At 44.8% G+C, this 16,909-nt stretch overlaps 1 non-coding gene and 1 pseudogene across 1 annotated transcript; both read left to right on the forward strand.

The window, feature by feature from the left end:
- Positions 1 to 9,992: 9,992 nt before the first annotated feature.
- On the forward strand, positions 9,993 to 10,111 carry LOC148666612 (5S ribosomal RNA). The gene has a single exon (XR_015938184.1). It is a non-coding gene; the product is annotated as a 5S ribosomal RNA (ribosomal RNA).
- Positions 10,112 to 10,648: 537 nt separating this feature from the next.
- On the forward strand, positions 10,649 to 10,767 carry LOC148666613 (5S ribosomal RNA; annotated as a pseudogene).
- Positions 10,768 to 16,909: the final 6,142 nt, after the last annotated feature.

Raw genomic sequence — 16,909 nt, forward strand, 5'->3', positions numbered from 1 at the left:
ATTAAATGTCTGTGTCTTCATCACTTTGACCGGGGTAAAGTTAGCTTGAAGTTCGAAAACGATTTTGGCATGCCTGTAGCGTTTTTATGAAACAATTGCTTTGTATATACAATTGTTTTGTGTATAAAGTACATTGTGAATGTTCTCACAGCCTTCAGTTTGTCTTTTTATTCCACACACGAATATTCTTGTGCCATATCACATATCATATAACACAGAACGCCTTCAAACCAAATGCATTTTAAAGACCACGACTTTGAAAATTTTCACAACCCCTCCATAAACATATCAGTGAGCTAATTATCCTTTTCTGACAGTCGGGGTTTTGATTGATGCGCAATTACGCACCATCTGGAACACTGGGGGACCGCTGTATACATACATACGTTCACAACGCAGAAATACTGCTCAATAGAGTTTCATGCGAAAAACCCATATATGACCATAGGAAGCAGAACAGCAGTTTCCAATTACCCAGACTGTCAGCACGGGAATAAAGCTTTGTTTTATTTCTGAAACCCTTTATTTCCTGTTTTCATTCTGCATGAAAATTCCTATTCTTAACTCAACAGCTTTTTAAAAACAGCACCCATGATGTTCAAATCATGATGTCCATGATTGTTTACACAGAAGACTGGGAGAGCTTTGGGTTGTGAATCTCTTTTTCTCATGGTTTTATTGAATGTGGCACTGTGCACTAGGATAGGGGGATGCTGTTCACAAGCCAATAGCATTTAAACCACAGCACCCACAATGCTGCAAGTAAGTGTTTTACACACTAAGCAGGTCCTCTGACCTTTCCCAGCCTTGCTTTGGGTTGTGAAACCTCTTTCAGTTTTTTTATGATTTTTTCAATACGGCACCATTTAGACATGCAATACACTGGGATAGGGAGGTCCTCTTCATGACTCAATAGCATTTGAAGCACAACATTCACAATGCTACAACCAAGTGTTTTACACACCAGACAGCCCCCCTCACCTTATACAACCTTGTGTTGGGTTGTGAAAGTGTTCTTTCTTTTTTATGATTTTTTTTTAATATGGGGGTCTTCTTAATACATGGGGTACATGCGGATAGAGCCTTAAATGGTGGCTTCTCAAAGCTCTTTACAGAATGACAACAACAATAAATAAAAATACACAAGATAAAACACAATTACAATATATAGAGGAGACCGTGGATGGTGGTACTAAGAAAAGCAGAGGGGTGAAGAATAGAACCAGTTCAGTAAAGGCTTTTCTAAAGAAGAGGGTTTTGAGTCTGGATTTGAAGTAGTTTAGAGAAGGTGACTCTGTGATATCCTTGGGGAGAGAGTTCCAGGGCTTGGGGCATAACAGGAGAAGGCCCTGTCACCCACAGAATGTAGATGGGCTTGGGGAACAGTTAGGAGAGCAGAATTAGAAGAGAGAAGGTTGCGAGGTGGGGAGTAGGGCGATAATAGTTCAGACAGGTAATGAGGTGCCAAGCCATGCAGAGCCTTATAGGTGAGCATGAGAAATTTCATGTGCATTTTTTCCCCTCTGTAACAAGAAACATGTGCACTCTGAATTGAGTAGGTGTCAAATTTGTAAACCTGAAATTATTTTTTGGTCATATAGTCATTAAGATCCAAAAGACTTGGACAGAGATTCAACGAGCCCAGGCATAGAGACTGAGTGTCAAGCGAGCAGGAGCGGTGAGGAAGGAGACTGCGAGAGCATAGATATAGATATATCTAGATATACAGTACATTTAGGACTCAGTACCGATAACACTGCTGCTATTGATGGAGTAGAAATAAGTGTATTGGTAGTTTTATCTGAGGCAAGAAGTACTAGAACACCTCCTATACAAATGTTAGGATTCAGAGCAAGAAATATTTTTCCACCTCACCCAATGGTATTGCATTAACGAAGCTGAATCTGGCTTCTTATTCGCCAGCTTCTTCTGCCTTAAATGCTGCTGCTGTGATGTTATGCCGCCTTTCACCTGTAGATGGCTCTTTACAGTAATTTTTAAAAGTACTAATCGGGATGGATTACTGTATTTATCCTCAGCAAAGGGGAATATGTAAGTAGTGAATATCCAAATAGAATTTTTGTGTGAAACACATTTCAGAAAATTGTAAACCAATTTTCAAAACTCACAATAACACAAACACAATAAGTAAATAAGACAAAGGCAAAACATAAGTTCACAGGCACTTTCTGCTTCTTGCTATAAACCTACCCCCTGGTTATAAAAATATCTAAAAAGTCTGACATTGAGGTGTGAGAGACAATTGAACAGACTATCAAAATTCTGAGCTTTAGGAAATTTTACTGTGCCATTTTTTTTAAATATGACCCTGTGAACATGGCATGTCCCTCCTTCCTCATTACCAAAACATCTCAATGTTCCAACACTATGTACATTACAACACTTCACTGTTGCATTTCAGTTGTGACATTGTGAACATGGCATGTTAAAGTATATAGAAAATCTAGATCAGTACAGGCTAAATGCAATTCATAGTGATTTATCATTTTCTTACTTTCTAAATAAAAAAAAAATTCAGTGATTATGACACTTCGGTATGACATAAAATATGCTTCAATGACAGAATAAATAATAATGGAAAAAATACCCACAGTGGACATTCATATTTGTGATTATAGGAATGTTAAATATCAGGTGAGTAGCTGCGTCAGCATGCGTAGGCTGCAAAGGAACAAGTAAAGGGTTATTCCATGCTGAAAAGAGAAGAAAGGAAACAACGTGTTGGCCGTGGAGCCTTCTTCAGGTGTTAGAAAGACAGGGCAGTATGCAAAGATACATTTCTTTTTAGCTTTGCTGACTGCAGTTTATCTTTGATGACAACATCAAAGACATTAAGGAATTCTTACAGCTAACAGCTCCACATCAACTTCCTTTTATAACTAACCTCATCAGATCTCTCAACTCCCAACTCTTCCAGTTTCTCACTTCAGAGAAGGATAAAAAACTCAATCATCCTCTACAGAGAAAAACCATCAACACCTCCACCAATCCTAACCTTGTTGTTACTGTACCCTCTGGCCTTTCCCTTTCACCCCTTTGCATCCTCAGCTAACATTTTAATATTACAACACAATTACAATAGATTGTACAGTATTTACAGTTTAAAATTAAGGTAAATGTCAAAATATTAAAATCCAACTGCACAGTGCTAACAAAACAATGCTTGTCAAGTTCTCAAACAAATCTGCATTGTATTTTTAAAATATTTCAGCAGAGGATGCGACGGGAGTATAAATGACGATTCAACGATCATTTTTCTTGGGTGAATATGGTTTTCTGGGGAGTTGCGATGTTGGGCATTATTGGACATTTTTGACACATGTTGAACAGTCGCATTTCCTACAAATATTAAAATAGCTATGGTTTAGCTCAAAAATCCAATCGACCTATGCGAAAACAATGTTTACATCACAAAAGAAACCCGTCCCTGGTTGGACTTGAACCACCAACCTTTTGGATAACAACCAAATGCACTAACCGATCGGGCCACAGACACTTACTGGTGGAGAATTTTCTCGAATCCCCAAAAAAAAAAATCTCTTACTGTTCTTTTTGCCGGCCGGTAATATTTCTTCTGCACTGATAACCAAGAACTGAATTTCATGTTTCGCAAGCTGTGTGAATTTAATCAAAAACAAGTTTTCCAGAAAGGAAATGAACACATGCATTTAACGAAATCAAGCCCTTTGTGAGTGCCCAAAATGGTACGTTCTGTACTACAAGATAGGAAGAAATACACAGCTGGGATTCAAACCGCAGTTCTTTTGTTTAATAAAGAGGCACTTTAACCAACTTGTTAGGAATCCCTGGTGAGAAGATACACGGATCCTGTGCAGACGCAGGCACGGGTGATAGATGAGGCAGGCGAACAAACCAGAACGAGAGGCAAGGTCGTAGTCAAAAGGCGAAAGGCAAGTCGTAATCCAGGAAGTTTACCGGTAGCAGACAGTCCGAGTCGAGAGGCGAGGTGCAAAGTCGAAAAGGCAGAAGGGGAATCCAAAATCCAGAATAAATGAGGTACGGGGAAAACCGCCAGGTAGAGCTCTCAAGGAGTAGACTCAATACCGAGCAGTGGGAAGCAGGTGAAGATGGTTTAAATAGCAGTGCGCACCGCAATGAGTGTGCGCAGGTGGTTTAACTTGTGCGGCGGCGTTTGTTAATAATCACCCGCTGCTGGGTCTGATTAGCTCGCTTACGCTTTGGTCTTGACTGCCTGGTGGTCGTGACACAACTAAGCTACGGTGACATGACATGCAACCCCTTTTACAGCCACTTGGACACATCGCTCTGAGACATCTGCATTCAGAAAGCGCTGAACCTGCTCTCAGAGCAAATGGCCTCTTTTACATACAGTAGCAGCCCCGACAACGAGAAACTAAGAGAATTGGCTTTTATCTGGCATTTTTCATGTCCAATGCGTTTGACATCTCCCAAGGGCAACAGAGTTCTTTTGCAACACTATTTCTTCTTCTTTTTTATTTCTGTACGTTTTGATAAAAAATGAGAAATCGTGCAAGGGAAAAATGTCTTTTTTTCATAGAGAAAACGTGGACCGGGAAATGTTGTGTTGAGAAGAAGTGATTTAACATGATACGTGACCTGATTTATAGGAGCAAATGCTCACCCAGCAAGGTCTGGAGAAGTTGAAGAGTCTGGTGGATGTGATAAATATACGGTGTTGTGGAAGAAAACAGTCTTTCTTTGAATTCTCAATCAATTGGAATTTCAGTGCGAAACATAAACCCTTTGTCTGATTTAAAGAGATTATATTTTAAAACTCATAAAAAATCAGAAAACACATGTTTCTCACTTTGAAATTTTAGACAGGGCGTTATATTACTAGTAGCGACGCTGAGCACACTATGGGGGAATTCAGGTTATGTGAAATACCAGCAGTTTAATAAATAACACATCTGATTTAAGATCATAAGATTGTAGGTTCGACTTCTACCTTGCTTGTGTAAATTTTATTCAAGCTCCTCAGTAATAGATGTCTATTATGTAATGAACCGCACCTGAAAGCAAACATTGGGTCTGTTTCCTCTGTTTTCCAGCATGAAATAGCAAATCGTTACAAAAAGTACCTGCTAATGTCCAATAGCGTTTTTTTTTTCAAATTACATTTTCAGGCTTCAGACACTTTTTAATAAAACAAAAGTGTCCAGAAACTCCCTAACTTTCAGGTTTGCTTGAACCTGTATTAAAAGAAGTTATTTGAAACTTCCGGGATTCCATTCTCTGATGTAGCTGTCTCTAAAGACGGATGTGATGTTTCGCAGATGTGAACTGTGCCTTCTCTCTTGTGTTCAAGGGTATTCGCTGAGTGAGATCCTAACTGTATGTCCAGTAGGGCTCTATTTTGTTTAGATTATCTATGTGGTGTACAGATAGAACTCAACTACATGGTGTGAATTCCGTGTTCAGGACGAGCAGAACCTGAAAAACTAAAAGCAGACCTCGACATAATTTGAACACACAGCCTTCTGATGTGGAGTCAGGCATGCTACATTTGCGCCACAAGGTCACAGCTATAACCACAGAAACCAAAATAGTTAGAAATATGGAACACAACTGTTGTTCCCCAAGAAGGAAAGCTGTTTTGTACTGACGTCACTCCTGTTTATGTAACCCAGATTGTGAAGACGACTCTGCCCTATCAAAGACAAATGTCAAACAAAAGTTGGAAAGCACACTCTGAACCCATCTGTATATTTGATTCCCGCGATCCTTTCAAAGCTGCTCAGTACTTTGCAAGCAAATCAAATCATTTCAGGGAAGAAACTCAGTTTAATGAACTACTTTCGTATTTTCACTCGTTGATTTTGATCTTTGTATTCTCTTTCCATTCTCAGCAATATTTCAAAATTACAGTTCAGATTTATTGGAAAACTTCACAAGCATTATGAGATTAGGACTGTACAATTGTTTTTTAATATCTTGGTATATTTACCTTCATTTTAATATAGATATAACCATAAATGTTGTTAAGCATATTGTACTTTTGTTGTACTTTTTAAAACATTTTAGCTGAGGACACACGGCGACTATTATACCTTGTGATACATGCAAGACATCTGTAAACGAAGATGTAATTACAATAAAATTGGCAATTAACAGAAAACCACAATTTGTATAATATTATTCCTCAATATCAATGATCAAAATGTATAAATTGATTGCTTCCTTAGTATTGCCAGGATCTATATTTAGCGTTCGGTAGCGATAACACTGCTGATATTGATTGAGTAAAAATCTATGATGTAGTGACAGCTTTATCTGAAGCGAGAAATCCTCGAACACCGCTTATGAAGTGTTAGGATTAATACCAAGAAATACCTTTTGTTTTCCCACCCAAAATGCTACTATTGCATTACACATTATGCAAACATTACCAGTTTTAGTAGCTTCTGGGCACGATTTTCCAAAACTGAAACTAAATACAAATGATTTAAGATTAACCATGTCCAAAAATTGTAAATCAGGACTAATACAATATCAAATGAAATTACTACAGAAGAAAAGGTTTAACTGAAATATGAATAAGACTATGCAAGCCTACAAAATAGAATAATTCAATTTATATAACTTATTTTTTTCTTATTTGAGAAATGGGCTCACACACCGGAAGACACTAACGTTTCTCTTCGTTAGAATATGTGAATAACAGATTAACCCCAAATTTCTGTAATTGTGATTCTGTTCAAATTAAAAAAAAGCATCTATCAATAGTAAGAAATTATCAAGAAAGTAAGAAATTGTGTTATTTCATAAACTGTAAGACATGAAGACATTTACAGGTTATATCCTTTGCTTTGTCTTTTAACACAAGCGTTCAGGATCCAAGCCCATATTCGGACGGTTGTGTTTCTCTTGTAATCATCAAATGGCATTGTTTTGTCCGTCAGTTCTTTCTCGAGTTGTACCATGGATATTTTATTCCATCAATACTTTTCATGCTCTTTTGCATTTTCCTTCACATACGGAAAAGAACTCAAGGCATTCTTGTCACTGTGCTACACAGTACAGGACACGCAGTGAGGAATTCGCGCAGCTTTCAGCTCAGTGCGGAATCCAGAGGGAGGACTCGCTCGGTGAATGATCTCTCAGGAAATCCCGGGTGAGGTTTTTCTGCAACAGCCACGACAAGTGTGAAGACGTTCTCTGGATTTCCTGAATGTGACTTTAAATTAGTTCACATTCTTTGGTAGTTAACAGAACTAAATGCTTTGGAGGTACATCTAAAACTGCAGAGAACACTGTAGCACTTCGAGTTTAATTGTGTAAACCTGGCTCTCTATGAACACGAGCAAAAAGTTCTCACTTGACAGAAGACTGCGATGTGAGCACAGTAACATAAAGCACTTGAAGATGCTAGGGATTGAACCTGGGACCTCATACATGTAAGACAAGCACTCTACCACTAAGCTACACCCCCGACATAGAAACTTCCGAAGATGTGCAGGTGCTCACAGACCACAATCCATCTTTTGCATCTTTTAAGTGCTCTTGATTAAACTATGCATAGAAAAACAGCAGTACTGATGATTTTCATGGACTGATGCACACTTGTTCTGTACAACTCCAGTGATAAAACCTTGTCTGTAAATATTGTAGAACGTAAAAGGGTGAAACAACGCTCCAACCACAGGAATGGTAACAGAAAGGATCATTTTCTTATTTAATACCTCCTTTTGAGATGCCTTGTCAACGCACACAGACGTTAGAGCTGAACAAATATTTTGTACACAAGACGGCAGTGCGATATTAAAATTCCTGTCTTCTTGATGGATTCAGACTGGTAGCCAGAGGACGCCGGGACAATGCCCATTGGACAACTGCTGGAACAGAGGCTGCAACAGAGCTTGTCAGCTGGTTTGGTGTTCGTGCCGGGAGATTCCAAATCCATACACAGTGGATAAGTAAACCCCATGTTCTACATTGTGTCTCGAGAATTCAATTGTACCTCAACACAAGTTGTTATCAATTTAATTCATGAGTAATGTATTTACTTCCGAGTTTAGAGTAACAGTGGGTAATAACACTGATTAGCGATTTGGTAACCGAACGATATATATTGACATATATTCTCTGTTGTGTATCTCTTTGTGTTGGCATCTCTTCGAGATTATATACCTTGTATATTGATAACCCTCACAGTAAGGTCTGCCGCTCGTATCCAGGCAGACAAGTATATGTTTGGTGCACAATTTATGTTAATAAATGTATCTCGTGTATTGAACCCGTGTGTGTGCGTTGTTAGTTGTTCTGACGATTGATTTTCTAAAAGCCACAACGAACAACCTCGTGATTTCTGCTACAATTAATAATTGTCTCAGTAAACCCATCAAACCTCTACAACCACGATACACCACCATAAACTATATTAATTTAGGAACATAAACATATAGTGTAAACTGTATATGGCTGGTATTGGTAGTTTAAAGAAAAAATACACACCAGTATTCCACTTTCTTCCTAAACATTTTAAGCATCAAAGTCTTACATGTAGTAAGATTTTACAACGTTTCGGAAACGTTTTTACATGCTCCTTCTGACCATCTTAACTTTATATACTTTGTGAAAAGTCATAAGATATTCACATTTTCTGTGAATGTGCTCGTTATCGGAGTAAACAAAAGCATACTTTTAGAATTTGATTAATAGGGAATATAATATGGAATCACGTACCTAAAGAAATTAATAACGATATAATTATTTTTATGTACTGTAGCTCAAATAGTAGTATAATACACTTTCTATGGATACATGTGCTTCTACGCAACGCAGAAGCACATCCACAAGTAACATTACCTAGCTAAGAGAGGACATTGGCTAGCCATTATGATAAATACAGTGGAAAAAAGCAATTGGGAAAATAAGACCTGCTGATCTGTTATACATACCAGGAAGAGAACAGAATATGATTTTTTTCTGTTCAAAACGTGTGTTGTCTTTATGAAATTCATGTATTTTAAACGTTTAATTAAGAAGAAAAATACTTACAGAAAGATACTAAGCTGATCACGAGATAGAAAGATCACCCGTTTTTCGCGCATAAAAAGTGGCTATTAACTGGGTGAACTGTTATTAACTGGAGTCAACTGGGTGAAAACACATAATATGAACATGAAACAAAACAAAAAATAAAAATAAGATACAATCTACAGACATTAAAACCGGTGTCATGGAAATATAACTATCAAGGAAGCCACAAGAGAGAGTTCTCACCTGAGTAAGGTCTTTATTTCAATATTGGGAGCAACCAGAGACTCAATTTGTTACAAGCAGTACAGGGTTTTCATAAGACGTTGCGCTGTAAAAAAGCTCAGCGCTTTGTCCATTCTAAAACTTCCACTTTCCCTAAGAGAAAACAGATTACATCAAAAAGCGAAAGAAGAAGCACTAGATATGTTATTCAAAGCTTATCAGTTACTTTCAGCTAATTCTAACGACCCAGACAGCATATATTGTTTTGGTACATTGTCTTCTAAAGTAACCTAAACAGTGTACTTTGTTGACGCACTGTTTTCTAAAATTCTGCACGTACTGTAGCACAGCAATTACATCCTTGAAATATATTATCTAAAAGCCCCAATATATTTCTTTGCAAAGCTCTCTACATTTTAAGAATCAATTTACTTATTAGATTTCCACTTAAAGACTTGTTCGGCTGGCGTTCGGGGAGTCGCGTTTTTCAGAATTGTATTGAGATCGTTTTCCACAGAGCTCAGATGTCAAAGCACAGCAGCAGCTCTCCACAGCGATCCTCTATAGCGCCCTTTCTCCCGCAGCTCCGTCCTCATTGGAAAGAAGCAAGAGTGAAAGGCTGAAGTGAAATAGAGCGGGGACGAAGGCAGTGAAGAGAGAGAACGTGGGAAGAAGAGAAAAACGCAAGGGAAAAAAAGCAGCGTCGTAAAAGAGGTGACGGAGCTGTCCTCTCAATAAGAAGGGTGCCAGCGAGCCTTGCTCTTGCTTATGGCCACACCCCCTTGAGCACGCCTGATCTCGTCTGATCTCGGAAGCTAAACAGGGATGGGCCTGGTTAGTACTTGGATGGGAGACCGCCTGGGAATACCAGGTGCTGTAAGCTTTTAAGCGCAGGAGGCGCCCTATCCCCGCTCGCTCGCTCATTCCCCTGTTCACACGTGCAGTGCGGCTTGTCCGTCTGTTTATTTGTCAGCTTTGGCGAGACACGGGTGCTTGTGTATTAGCGTGAGCGTTTTTTATTCTGATCATGAACAGTTTTACAAGCCCGCAAAGGATCGAGGAAAGGTTTATCGCCAGCTGAAAAGAGACACAGCGCTTCGGCTGTGGAGACTTGTTCGGCTGGCGTTCGGAGAGTCGCGTTTTTCAGAATTGTATTGAGATCGTTTTCCACAGAGCTCAGATGTCAAAGCACAGCAGCAGCTCTCCACAGCAATCCTCTATAGCGCCCTTTCTCCCGCAGCTCCGTCCTCATTGGAAGGAAGCAAGAGTGAAAGGCTGAAGTGAAATAGAGCGGGGACGAAGGCAGTGAAGAGAGAGAACGTGGGAAGAAGAGAAAAACGCAAGGGAAAAAAAGCAGCGTCGTAAAAGAGGTGACGGAGCTGTCCTCTCAATAAGAAGGGTGCCAGCGAGCCTTGCCCTCGCTTACGGCCACACCCCCTTGAGCACGCCTGATCTTGTCTGATCTCGGAAGCTAAACAGGGATGGGCCTGGTTAGTACTTGGATGGGAAACCGCCTGGGAATACCAGGTGCTGTAAGCTTTTAAGCGCAGGAGGCGCCCTATCCCCGCTCGCTCGCTCATTCCCCTGTTCACACGTGCAGTGCGGCTTGTCCGTCTGTTTGTCAGCTTTGGCGAGACACGGGTGCTTGTGTATTAGCGTGAGCGTTTTTTATTCTGATCAGGAACAGTTTTACAAGTCCGCAAAGGATCGAGGAAAGGTTTATCGCCAGCTGAAAAGAGACACAGCGCTTCGGCTGTGGAGACAAGCCGCCCAGCCCTGTGGTTGAAGCCGATACCCCGGCTTCTCTCCAGACACAGCTGGGTGAGCTCCTCCAGTCAGTACAGGGGGCTCTACTGTACACAGAGGGTGGCGGGGGTGTGGAACAACTCCTTTGTTCGGGGCCTTGGGGCATTCTTGTTGTGAAAGGCGCTATATAAAAAAAACTGAATTGAAATTGAATCTTACAGGTTTGGGTTTTTCAGAGATCTTGTCAGAGATCTTGTCTGACGTGCCCGTTTCAAAAACGTAACGACACTCCTCACGTCCGAGCGCCGCCGGTCTGTGACGTAACGTATCCTTACACAACCATGACGGTTTCATCATGGACAGCACGAAAGCCCGAAAAGTGGTTGACGTTTTAATTTGGCAACGCCACGATGGATCCCAGTTTTTTTTTTATTTTGGAGGCCAAAAAGGACAAAAAAGGAAACGTCCGGAGTGGATCGATGGTCATCTCTGCGGTTGTTCTGATGTTCTGAAAAAACAAAACAAAAAAAAAAACGGCTCGTTTGCCCGGTCGTGTCGTGTTTCCACACCCCACGCAAATCAACTTCTCTTCGCCCCCGGGGGCTCGTCGCCCGCCGCACCCCTCTCACGTGATAGGGGCTTCCCCCGGCTGTGACGTACTTACCCTACCCCCTTCCGCCAACGTCATACCGAAGGTCGCGCTTCGGGCCGCGGCGATGTTGATGGACTGTCTTGTAGCGTGAGAAGGGTTTAAATTTCGACTTAAGGAGTTGGCCATCGTTATATTTCGCGAGGTATCATACGGGGGGAAAAAGAACATTTATATTTATCAACCTACTAGTAATACTGGGTGGATGTCACGTTCCCCAAAGTTCAGTGCCTCTCTCTAATAAAGTAGAAACGCGACATTAAACTCCGTTCGAAAAGGGAGAAATCACCAGGACACGATACAACTGACGTCCGGAAAAGAAAAAAAGAACTCCTATTCCCATTTGTAATGACCCCGTCGTGTTTTTCCCGGTGTGCGCTCATCTTTCGGAGACCCGTTTCTCTCTGGTGTTTTGCTGTTGGAATAAATGCCGAGGTGACCCTTCTGTGTGGAGTCTGCGTGTTCTCTCCAGCGGGTCGTTTCCTACACCGCAGGGGCTGATCGAACCGGGGTCTCCCAATCGTCACAGAAGTGTGTGTCGTTTTGGGTGGTGGTGGGGGGGTGCATCGGGGATACTGCGCCCCGAGGGGGTGACCTCTCACCTTACTCCGGACGAAGGGAGAAGACCTGTACCTTCACGAGTCCGGGTTGTGAAAACTTCTTCTGGCAGTTCAAAACGTTTCGAAGAGACTACAGCGCTACCCTGTTTTCCATTTCTATCGTGTATTATTATACAGTCATAAGTATCTGTACTGATCACAGATCCCCCTCTCACTACCAGGACTGAAGCCCAGTGCAGCACGAATAATAATAATAATTAATAAGTCTGGACTCTCCACTCAGAGCTCTTCCCAGGTCAGGGGGATCCCCTCCAGCCCCCCCAGTGTGCAGCCCCTACCTGGATGATGCTCCAGTCCGCTCAGCACACAGCAGCTCTCAGTGGGGAGGAGAGCAGAGGGATGGAGCCAGTTCAGAGAGGGGGGGTGATAAGGAGGCCATGATGGGTCAAGACCAGGGGGGGAATCAGGCCAGGACACTGGGGTAACACCCCTACTCCTCTCCAGAAACACCCCGGGATTGTTAATGAGCACAGAGAGTCAGGACCTCGGTTTGACGTCTTATCCGAAGGACGGCGCCTGTTTACAGTCCAGTGTCCCCCGTCACTATACTGGGGCATTAGGACCCACATGGACCACAGGGTGAGAGTTCCCCCTGCTGGCCCCACTCACACCTCTCCCAGCAGCAACCTCAGTTTTTCCCAGGAGTCTCCCCTCCAGGTACTGACCAGGCTTCTACCTGCTGGGCTCCAGTGGGGAGGGGGCTGCTAGCTGGGAGCTGCAGGGTGAGATGGCTGCTGGGCAAACGATGGCTAAAGAGCTTCCTAGGACACCCTGGAGTTCGTGGTCAACTTCCTTCTCTTCAGACGGAGGTGGCTTGAAATCTGTCTCGTTTCAAGGAGTATTGGACACGATGCCCCCCCTGCTTTAGCCCCGCTAACTGGTGGCACGCCGACAACGAGGGCTCTCAGCCTCAATCCATCAACCACAAACTCTCCGGGATGAAAGAGAAAGACAGACCCTGTTCGTTCGTTTCGGGGGGGGGAGGGAAAAAACCAAAAGCTTTTTTTAAAAAACATTTTAATGATGCTTAACAAAAGAACAAAAATTACAATACAGATTAATGTCAAGGGACACCCCCCCCCATCTTACGATCATCACAGGACCTTAAAATAATACTTAATAATACAAGGTCATGCAGACGATCTGAGGACTCAGGTGGAGATAATGTGAAAGTTTTCCACAGTCCAGTCTGGGGTCCCTCAGCTTCAGTCCAGACTGGGGTCCCTCAGCTTCAGTCCAGACTGGGATCTGGGGTCCCTCAGCTCCGGTCCAGTCCAGTCTGGGGTCCCTCAGCTCCGGTCCAGTCCAGTCTGGGGCCCCTCAGCTCTGGTCCAGTCCAGTATGGGGCCCCTCAGCTCCAGTGCAGTCCAGTCCAGTCTGGTGTCCCTCAGCTCCAGTGCAGCCCAGTCTGGGGTCCCTCAGCTTCGGTCCAGCACAGTCTGGGGTCCCTCAGCTTCGGCCCAGCACAGACTGGGGTCCCTCAGCTTCGGTCCAGCACAGTCTGGGGTCCCTCAGCTTCAGTCCAGACTGGTGTCCCTCAGCTTCGGCCCAGCACAGACTGGGGTCCCTCAGCTTCATTCCAGACTGGGGTCCCTCAGCTCCAGTGCAGTCCAGACTGGGGTCCCTCAGCTTCGGTCCAGCACAGACTGGGGTCCCTTAGCTTTGGTCCAGTCCAGTCTGGGGTCCCTCAGCTTCGGTCCAGCACAGCCTGGGGCCCCTCAGCTCCAGTCCAGTCCAGTCTGGGGCCCCTCAGCTTTGGTCCAGCACAGTCTGGAGTCCCTCAGCTTCGGTCCAGCACAGACTGGGGTCCCTCAGCTTTGGCCCAGCACAGACTGGGGTCCCTCAGCTTCGGTCCAGCACAGACTGGGGTCCCTCAGCTTCGGTCCAGCACAGTCTGGGGTTCCTCAGCTCCGGTCCAGTGCAGTCTGGGGTCCCTCAGCTTCGGTCCAGCACAGTCTGGGGTCCCTTGGCTCCAGTCCAGTCCAGTCTGGTGTCCCTCAGCTCCAGTCCAGACTGGTGTCCCTCAGCTTCGGCCCAGCACAGACTGGGGTCCCTCAGCTTCGGTCCAGACTGGGGTCCCTCAGCTCCAGTCCAGTCCAGTCTGGTGTCCCTCAGCTCCAGTGCAGCCCAGACTGGGGTCCCTCAGCTTCAGTCCAGCACAGTCTGGGGTCCCTTAGCTTTGGTCCAGTCCAGTCTGGGGTCCCTCAGCTTCGGTCCAGCACAGCCTGGGGCCCCTCAGCTCCAGTCCAGTCCAGTCTGGGGCCCCTCAGCTTTGGTCCAGCACAGTCTGGAGTCCCTCAGCTTCGGTCCAGCACAGACTGGGGTCCCTCAGCTTTGGCCCAGCACAGACTGGGGTCCCTCAGCTTCGGTCCAGCACAGACTGGGGTCCCTCAGCTTCGGTCCAGCACAGTCTGGGGTCCCTCAGCTCCAGTCCAGTCCAGTCTGGTGTCTCTCAGCTCCGGTCCAGTGCAGTCTGGGGTCCCTCAGCTTCGGTCCAGCACAGTCTGGGGTCCCTTGGCTTCAGTCCAGTCCAGTCTGGTGTCCCTCAGCTCCAGTCCAGTCCAGTCCAGTCCAGTCCTTGGTGGGGAAGGCGACTCCGATCTTAGCTGGCACAGAACCAGGAAAGGAACCTGGAAAGAATATTGTTATTGCAGGTGTGAGGGACACAGACACGGACATCACCATGACATCAAACAGCAAGAGAAGACTCCTCCTTGAATCACAGACACGACCGGGCGGCGTCCCCCTGTCTGCTCACCTGCACCTCCTCTTCTTCTTCTTGTCCTTCCCGGCAGCCTGCTCCTCCTCTCCCTCGCTCTTCCTCTCCTGACACACGGTCTCCGCCGCCTCCATCGGCTCGTCCTGATCTTCTGTCTCCACCGACATGCAGCTCAGGGACTTTAAAAAGACGCACCAGCACTTCTGAAGCAGAGACAGGAGAGTCACGTTAAGAGTCGGACTGGACACTCCAGGACATGAACACTGCACTGAGAGAGAGAGGGGTTCATACACACACACTGACTGGACACTCCAGTACATGAACACTGCACTGAGAGAGAGAGGGGTTCATACACACACACTGACTGGACACTGGACAGGAGTAAAGAGAGGATCAGAGCATTACCCACCTTCTTTTTCTTCTGTCTCACAGGAGGTGGTGATTGGACCTCCTCCAGCTGGAGTCCGAGGAGGGAGAGAGGGGGCAGGAGAGGGACAGCACAGGGAGAGAAAGAGAGAGACAGGTGAGTCAAGTGTCCCAAGAGTACAGAGACTCTGCTGAGATCACACTCGCAGTGAGTGAGCCTGGGTGTAGCCCACTAATACTGACCCACTGTACACCATAGGACAGAGAAGAGGAGGAGGAGAGAGACACACTGCCTGGACACCACAGGACAGAGAGGAGGAGGAGAGAGACACACTGACTGGACACCACAGCACAGAGAGGAGGAGGAGAGAGACACTGACAGACAGGGCTGACAAGACAGACAAGATGGCGAAACTCCACCACAGACAGGACAGGAGGCAGGGTGGGACCAGCACTGACCTTCTTCCTCTCTCCTGCCGGAGGAGCTGTCTCCACCTCCTCTTCCTCCTGCAAGTCAAGAGACAGGCTGAGAGAGAGACGGGCTGGTGGGACATCGGCGAACAGAGTTGAAGGCAGAGAGCCGGGGAGACAGGCCCAGCTGGGACAACGCAGGACAGACAGAGAGACAGACAGAAAGGAAGGAGAGAGAGACACAAAGATGAAGGCACAGAAAGACAGCAGGCAAAGAGAAAGATTGAGATTGAGGGACAAACAAACCGAGAGAGAGAGCGGAAGGAGAGAGAGAGAGGAAGGAGAGAGAAGGACAGACAGACTGACAGACGGGGCTGAAAGAGAGAGAGACAGAGAGGCAGGGACAATAATTTGGTTTCGAAATTTATTCTGAAAATATACAATCATTCACTCCTGAAAAATATCGAGTTCAAATTATACATTATGTACAATATTGTAATCAACATATGGCTAATCATCAAAAAAAAAAAAAAAAAAACTGTACTGGGGGACACAGCTGGCTGTGCTGTTCTGGACAGAACACACTGAGGTCCAGTTTCCACCTCCTGCAGGATCAAACAGCACCTCCACTGGCTCTCCAGTGAACAGAGGGACAGACAGAGAGGCTTCAGGCTGCAGGGTGACATTGTCTCTGTGAGCTGAAAGACAATCAGGACAGAGGATGATATAAGAACACACTCTGTCAAGAATATAGAGCCCTCTAGTGATCCTACTGTAGACCTGCTCACCACCCACAGTGACGATCACAGTGCTGATACTGCTTCCATTAAGGTCCCTCACTGTGTAGTTGCCCTGATCAGCTGGAGTGAGGGAGCGGAGTGTCAGAGAGCTGTTCTGCACTGACACTCACTGTTCGTACCTGGGGCCAGGGAGCCCTGCGCTGCTCAGTAAGACTATACGATTCTGGACAGATCGTGCAGGATCAAACAGCACCTCCACTGGACCAGCAGTGTGGAGGGGGGAGACAGAGAGGCACCAGGCTGCAGGCTGTGGACTTCTGAGTGAGCTGAAAAGGGACAGGTAGAAACATGTTGAATATTTAGTTTTACAACAATACCTTGAGTTTGGACTGCGATCAGCTTCATTTTGTATTTCAGCTGTGAAAATGCA

This window comes from Lepisosteus platostomus, chromosome 5 (genome assembly GCF_059453375.1).
Source record: "Lepisosteus platostomus isolate fLepPlt1 chromosome 5, fLepPlt1.hap1, whole genome shotgun sequence".
In the NCBI taxonomy this organism is placed as follows: Eukaryota; Metazoa; Chordata; class Actinopteri; order Semionotiformes; family Lepisosteidae; genus Lepisosteus; species Lepisosteus platostomus.